Source organism: Notothenia coriiceps, unplaced genomic scaffold (assembly GCF_000735185.1).
Source record: "Notothenia coriiceps isolate Sejong01 unplaced genomic scaffold, NC01 NC01_scaffold00037246, whole genome shotgun sequence".
NCBI classification, from domain to species: Eukaryota; Metazoa; Chordata; class Actinopteri; order Perciformes; family Nototheniidae; genus Notothenia; species Notothenia coriiceps.
Genome location: NW_011369947.1, coordinates 10,815,787 through 10,822,129, shown reverse-complemented (window position 1 = coordinate 10,822,129; position 6,343 = coordinate 10,815,787).

Below are 6,343 nucleotides of genomic sequence, written 5' to 3'. Positions count from 1 at the left end.
CAACTTTGAAGCTTCGACGAAGCGTCAGCCAAATCAAATCACTACGCCCGAGCCAGTACAAGCCTAGCCAATCAAAGACCAGCGTGCTTGTGTGTCCGGTGGGGAGATTCATGTGATTGGTTGTTGGTCGAGTTTCAGAAACGCCCACCGGCAAGCTTCAACGCACGCCGCCGTGTGGACGCTGCGTTACTGCCACAGAACCCCCTTAGCTGACGCCTTATTTCCCACAATTCTTCCAACTTTTGAAAGATTGGAATGGTTTTGCACAGGTGTTTCCTTCGTCATACACTTCCATCATCCATGGGCTAAACCAAACACAAAGAGAAGTACAAAAATGTGAAGCGAGTGATTCCCCTTTTTCAAACTCTTCATTCATTACATGATCAGATCGTGGTAACTCTCAGAACTATAGACACTCAAACTCAACCACCCCGGACTTGTAGGCCTTAAAAATAATGAAATGACTTCTTGGGACTCACTGTAAAAACAAACAATGTGAAATATTCAGCCGTACACTTCAATGGGAGGACGTTAAGAGACAAGGAACAGAAGAACAAATACAAATGAAAGATTAGCAGAAAAAAAACAATTATGACAAACTAATCTTTTTGTATTCCTGTCTATAACTTCTAACTGTTGCTTTTTTTTCTTTTTTTTGTGTCTATTTTACCTGTTATCACATGACTACAGTTCAATACTTTGGTAGTTAATGTAATAACACTTGAAACTAAGCATCAGTTGCTAAAAAAGACCATATGATGTGAAAAACTCCAGAAAATGACAGAAATGTGACTTTGAGTAAAGATGACTTTGTCCCGAAGGTCAATGGCTCTACTAACTTCAACTGTTTACCTGTTGTCACATGACCAAAGTGCAATGCTTCATTCACCTGATTAACCCTTAAATAGAGAATCAATTACTAAAAAAAGACCGTAAGATGTACATAAGTAGGGCTTGAGTGATTGTAACGGAGGTGATCTCTGGGACCATAGATCTCGGCCTCCGTTACGGATTGTATAGCTTCGTTATTGGCGAAGTATATTGGTTTGTTCCGCCCTAGAACATTGCACAGGAAGCAGGTGATTATGTGTAATTTGTGCATCTGTTTGTCGCGATCTGTCTGTGTTTTAGTTTGTCTGTTTCTGTTTCCTGTTTTATTTTGAAAAGTGTTCCCTCTCCCGTCTTGTCTGTTGCTGGTGATTGTGTTCACCTGGTGCCCTGTGTTGTCTCCTCCCCCCTCACCTGTGTCTTATTCGTTTGATTAGTCTGTGTGTATTTAGGTTCTGTTTTCCTGTTAGTCTGGGCGTGTGAGGTCCTTGTTCCTGGTGACTGTGTTCAGGGCAGACAGTCATATTGAGGCTGTGTATCCTCTTGTCAACAACTACTGTCAGTGTCCAAAAGAATATGTTCCACTCTTATCTGTTTAATCAGCTTCTAAAGATTGTCTACATTTGGGAAACCCCCTACGTTGGAAACCAAAGGGCTGATGTGTAGTTTGGGGCATATGACAACAGAATATTTTCCACCTTTAAACCCTAAAAGTAAATAGCTGTCTTAAAAAGGGGAAATTGGGGAATGGTAGGAATGTTTGAAGACGTTAAGCCAGAGTAGGAAGGGTTTAGTGAGTTGTGTTGAGGGGGGTCTGAGGGTTTTGAGCCATCTTTTGGGCAGGGCTGTAGTCCGGTTCAATGTCAGACCTCAGGAAGTCGGTCTGAATTGCTGTCCTCTGGGTGACCCTCCCCCTGAGCCGCAGACTTATGGCAGTAATCAGCCGCTGTCAGCACCTTGGTTATACTGGAGTCACTCCAGAAAATGTGAATTGGACGTGTAATAGCACCTGATGAAAAGTGTGTTTGTTTGCACAGAAACAGTCCCTGGGATCCTGGGGTTTCCTGCTCGGTGTTTTCCCTTCATGGCCCTCAGTTCTGGGAAGGGGAAATGCTGCACGTAAAGGAAGGCAAAGGAAGAGAAACACAAATCTGTGTCCATCGCAAAAAATCATCTTTTTTAGGTTTAGATTTAAAGATTAAGGCTTAGTTATAAATTATGGACAGATTTGAAATAGTTTAAAGAGTGGTGTTACCGGAGAAGGAACTTCAGTATCAAAGGATTTTTATGGGAATATTATTAAATACTAACGTAGGGTTTAGGTTGAGGTTTGTTTATTCAAAGGGATTTCACATGAATGAAACATGAAGAAACAAATGAATCGGAAAAGAAAACAATTCATAAAAGAGAGAGAAAGTCAACATTGGAAATTCAGTAGATTTTGAAAGAGGTGTTGAATGACTTTGGGGAAAACCAGGTAAACAGATTTTGGGTAAAAACTTGGGTCAAGATTTAGATTAAGCTTCAATGGCTTTAATAAAGATTTGTAATAATAAAAGGAATAATAGATTTCCTGCCCCCATTGGACCTGGATTTTAACGGTAAAAAATCAAGTCAGAAGTTTGTAATATTCTAATAGACTTCTATACAATGTATCCACAATGCTAACTTCAACCTGTTTCATGGTGACAAGTGTCTACGTACGTGTGTGTGTGTGTGTGTGTGTGTGTGTGTGTGTGTGTGTGTGTGTGTGTGTGTGTGTGTGTGTGTGTGTGTGTGTGTGTGTGTGTGTGTGTGTGTGTGTGTGTTCATGCGTCATCTATGTCTTCCACTCATAGCTCCTCTCATGTTGATTATAGAGTTTATAGCTCTGGGAAAAGCATGCATTTCTTAGATTAAGTTGAGACATTTACCGCACCGTTGTGACGAAAAGGGAGCTGAGCCAGAAGGCAAAGCTCTCTGTCTACCGGGCCATTTCCCTTCCTACCCTCACCTATGGTCCTGAAGGATGGATCATGACCAAAAGAACGAGATCGCGGATACAAGCGGCCGAGATGGGTTTTCCCCGCAGGGTGGCTGACGTCTCCCTTAGGGATAAGGTGAGAAGTTCGGTCATCCGGGAGGGACTNCACACACCACACACACACACACACACACACACACACACACCACACACACACACACTCTCTACCGATAGTTTCTCTCTCTCACGTCCCTCTCTTAAATCCATTGAAACACTAGATTAGGACACTTTAAGTAGTCCCAGGCCTCAGCTCCCCCCCTCCCCTCCTCACATCGCAGAGAGACTAGTCTTTCCCGACTCCGAGTCACACACTTCCGGAGGACTTACGGTCATTAGTGGGGGGGGGGGGGGGGGACTCACTACCGTCGTTTGTCTCCGAAGTCCCACTTCTACCCTCCAAGTCCCCCCAATGCGCCCACCCTCTCCTCTCCCTCCTTCCACCCCAATGGTTTATGTCACGTCACCACGAAATTAGGTGTCATCCGGATGACGCAAGACATACTATATATATATATATATATATACCTACTTTCTCCGGAAAGACTGAAAGTCACGTACATTTATTAGGTTTAGACTTCCCGGAGGTAACCTTAGGGCTAAATAACGAAGGTCTTGGGATCACTGCAGTGGCACTTAACTGACGAGCTCAACTTGTTTACTTGAGAGCGTAAACTGCGCCAGGGAAGTTAGCGGAGTTACGCACTAAGCGTGGCGCAGGTGGCGAAGCACGCGCGGTAGCCTCGTTTGACGCAGACAGACGCAACGAATGTACATTAGGCGCCGGGTTTTAACCGTAGCGCCAGGTTACACTTGCGTCGTAATCCCAACCCTATAGAGACTCTCCAACTGTTAGTGGTCATTGGAAGTCAATTAAACTGAAGTTGTCGCCGATTTCTTTGGTCTTAGCAAAAAAAATTTAGAACACTTCCACCTTTCTTTGGTCGACTTATTTAATTGGGAGGATTAAAAGTAACCTCCCAGTAGTGTTTGTTTGTTTACATTGTAAGTACAAGATGTTATACGAGTTACGATTAAGAAGCTTTGGTTTATTATAAGACGACAAATGTTTAAGTCGATTCTAATCATGTTAACTGGACCATTTATTTGTCCGTACGACCCTCAAATACATAATTTCTTCCAAAAGAATTATAGTAGTCTGTAAATGGTAGTGTAGTGACAAATGTCAAGTCTGAGAGAAATTTATTGTCCTTTGCATTACTATGTTTTCATATATAATTGTTGATTTTGTCACTGGAGTAATTGAGTAAAGGTTATTTCGAATAACGAGGCCCTCATTTGTTGTTTTAACTGAGAACTACTGAATTCTGCGTAATAAAACTATGCTATCCCCCTTTTGTGTGGGTGTGTGAGTACACCGCTGTTGTGGTTGAGTACATCGTCTGGGTTGTGTGTGTGTTGTGTGTGTTGTGTGTGTGTGTGTGTGTGTGTGTGTGTGTGTGTGTGTGTGTGTGTGTGTGAACATTACTTTCACTAGGCAGTCGCCACGAAACGTCGTCTGTCCTTCCATTGTCACCGCAATAAATTCTGTCTTCACATAGTGACGAGAGGTAGCTCGCCGTAGAGGTCGTCCCTGAGTAGAGTCTCCGACAATCGGGATTTACTCGAGTGAAATAACGGAAGATGAAACATTAACCAGAGGCTCGGCATGAGACGTTCAGAAATTGGTTAGTGTAGTCGGCGTGTGGTGCAAATAATCTAACAGACATCACTCGTCTGGCATTACACGTGAACGAGTTTTACGGGGCAGTACTGATGCTCTTCCTAGTCAGCCTAGTGGTCCGAAAATAACGGAGTTCATAAGTCTCCGAAAAGAAAATTGTGTATTGCCAGTTATGAACAGTTGGAGGCTAAAAGCGCCCTCTGGCTAAAGTCAACTGGAGAGGGCAAAGGAGGGCCCCAGTATAAAGAGGGTCGAAAGACGTGTTTAGTCTTAAATGAGTCCTTGACAAGTTGATCTCCGCCTGAAATTATGTCGATGTGGTAACAACACAAAGGTACCATGTGCAGAGAAATCAGTGTCTTTTGTCTGTCTTAGCTGTTGAGCTGGGGAGACGAGTGAGGAAAGGAATTTTATGTCCAGGTCGGATGTACGAGGTAGTCCTACCACAGTCCGGCGTTCCGTCACGTGAATGTTATTGTTACAATTACAACTGATTGTGTCACCAAGAGTTTCACCACCCCGCGCGGGGGGGTCCCCCGCGTCTCGTTCTGTCCCCCCGCCTCTCTGGTCCTCCTTTTTACCAATATTTTTTATAAAAAAAAAATTTTCTAAATTTTTTCATATAAAAACTTTTTAATAACTAAGCTTTATTATAGTATGTCATCGCACACACACACACACACACACACACACACACACACACACACACACACACACACACACACACACACACACACACACACACATACCATGTATACATCACTTCAGGGGACATTACATTGACTTACATGCATTTCCTGGAGACTTATCCTAACCTTAACCATAACCAACACACAAGAAACGAGTCTGAGTACTTCTTCCACCGCTGCTGACAATACAATAATATATCAGGAGCTATAATCAACCTGTTGAATGCAGACTGTAGTGCAGACACAGCATGGCCTGTGAGGGGAAAGTAAACATTACATTAGCCGTGAGAAAGCTCAGAGACTCCTAATTGCTGAATTAATGAACAACATCATTGTTTTTTGTATCTTAAATCCATTTTTGAGAATAACTTCTGCCCTCGTTAAGTGTTGGCAGGACTTCAGGCTGGTTCCAAACGGCAGAATGCAGACGCCTAATCCAATCAGAAAGCCCGAGGGAAAACTGCATCTCCGTTTAGCATCTTGATTTTGTCAGAATTATAGAAAATGACACGTGAACTGGAGGTGAACTGGGGAGTCGGGGAGGAATCCTCGTATTGGCATTTCTTAATCTGAGCAGGGCGGTGCCGGGAAATCAATACTTTCATACTGCGTGCTTCTTTCCTGCTGTTCCCCCCCAACGAGTCTGAAGAGAAGCAGCACAGACTTCACGGTACAATAACACGATGAGAAACAGCACGGTGAAAAAACACAGTCGGTGAAAACACACTTCTTTTATGTGTTTGTTTTTCGTTATGCTCACTTTATATTATACCTTATTTCAGATGTTAGCGGTAGAATATAACAAAGTACTGTACATTCACTCAAGAACTGTACTTTATTAAATACTACTTTTTTTGGTCCAATATTATACGGACGAAGATTAGTATAGGGCCACATGTGATTTTTTTTTAGGTCTGACTAAAAGTAAAAAAAAAGGTTTATGTTTTCCTGAAAATCTCAGATTTCTGACTTCTCTCAGAATTCCAGAACATTTCACAGAAATAACTCACAAAAAAAAATATATATATCTGAAACAAATTAAAAATGTTCTCAGAATCCGGGGATTTTTTCCCCAAAAAAAGTAATATGTAAATAAATGTAAACATTTTTTTTCTCAGATTT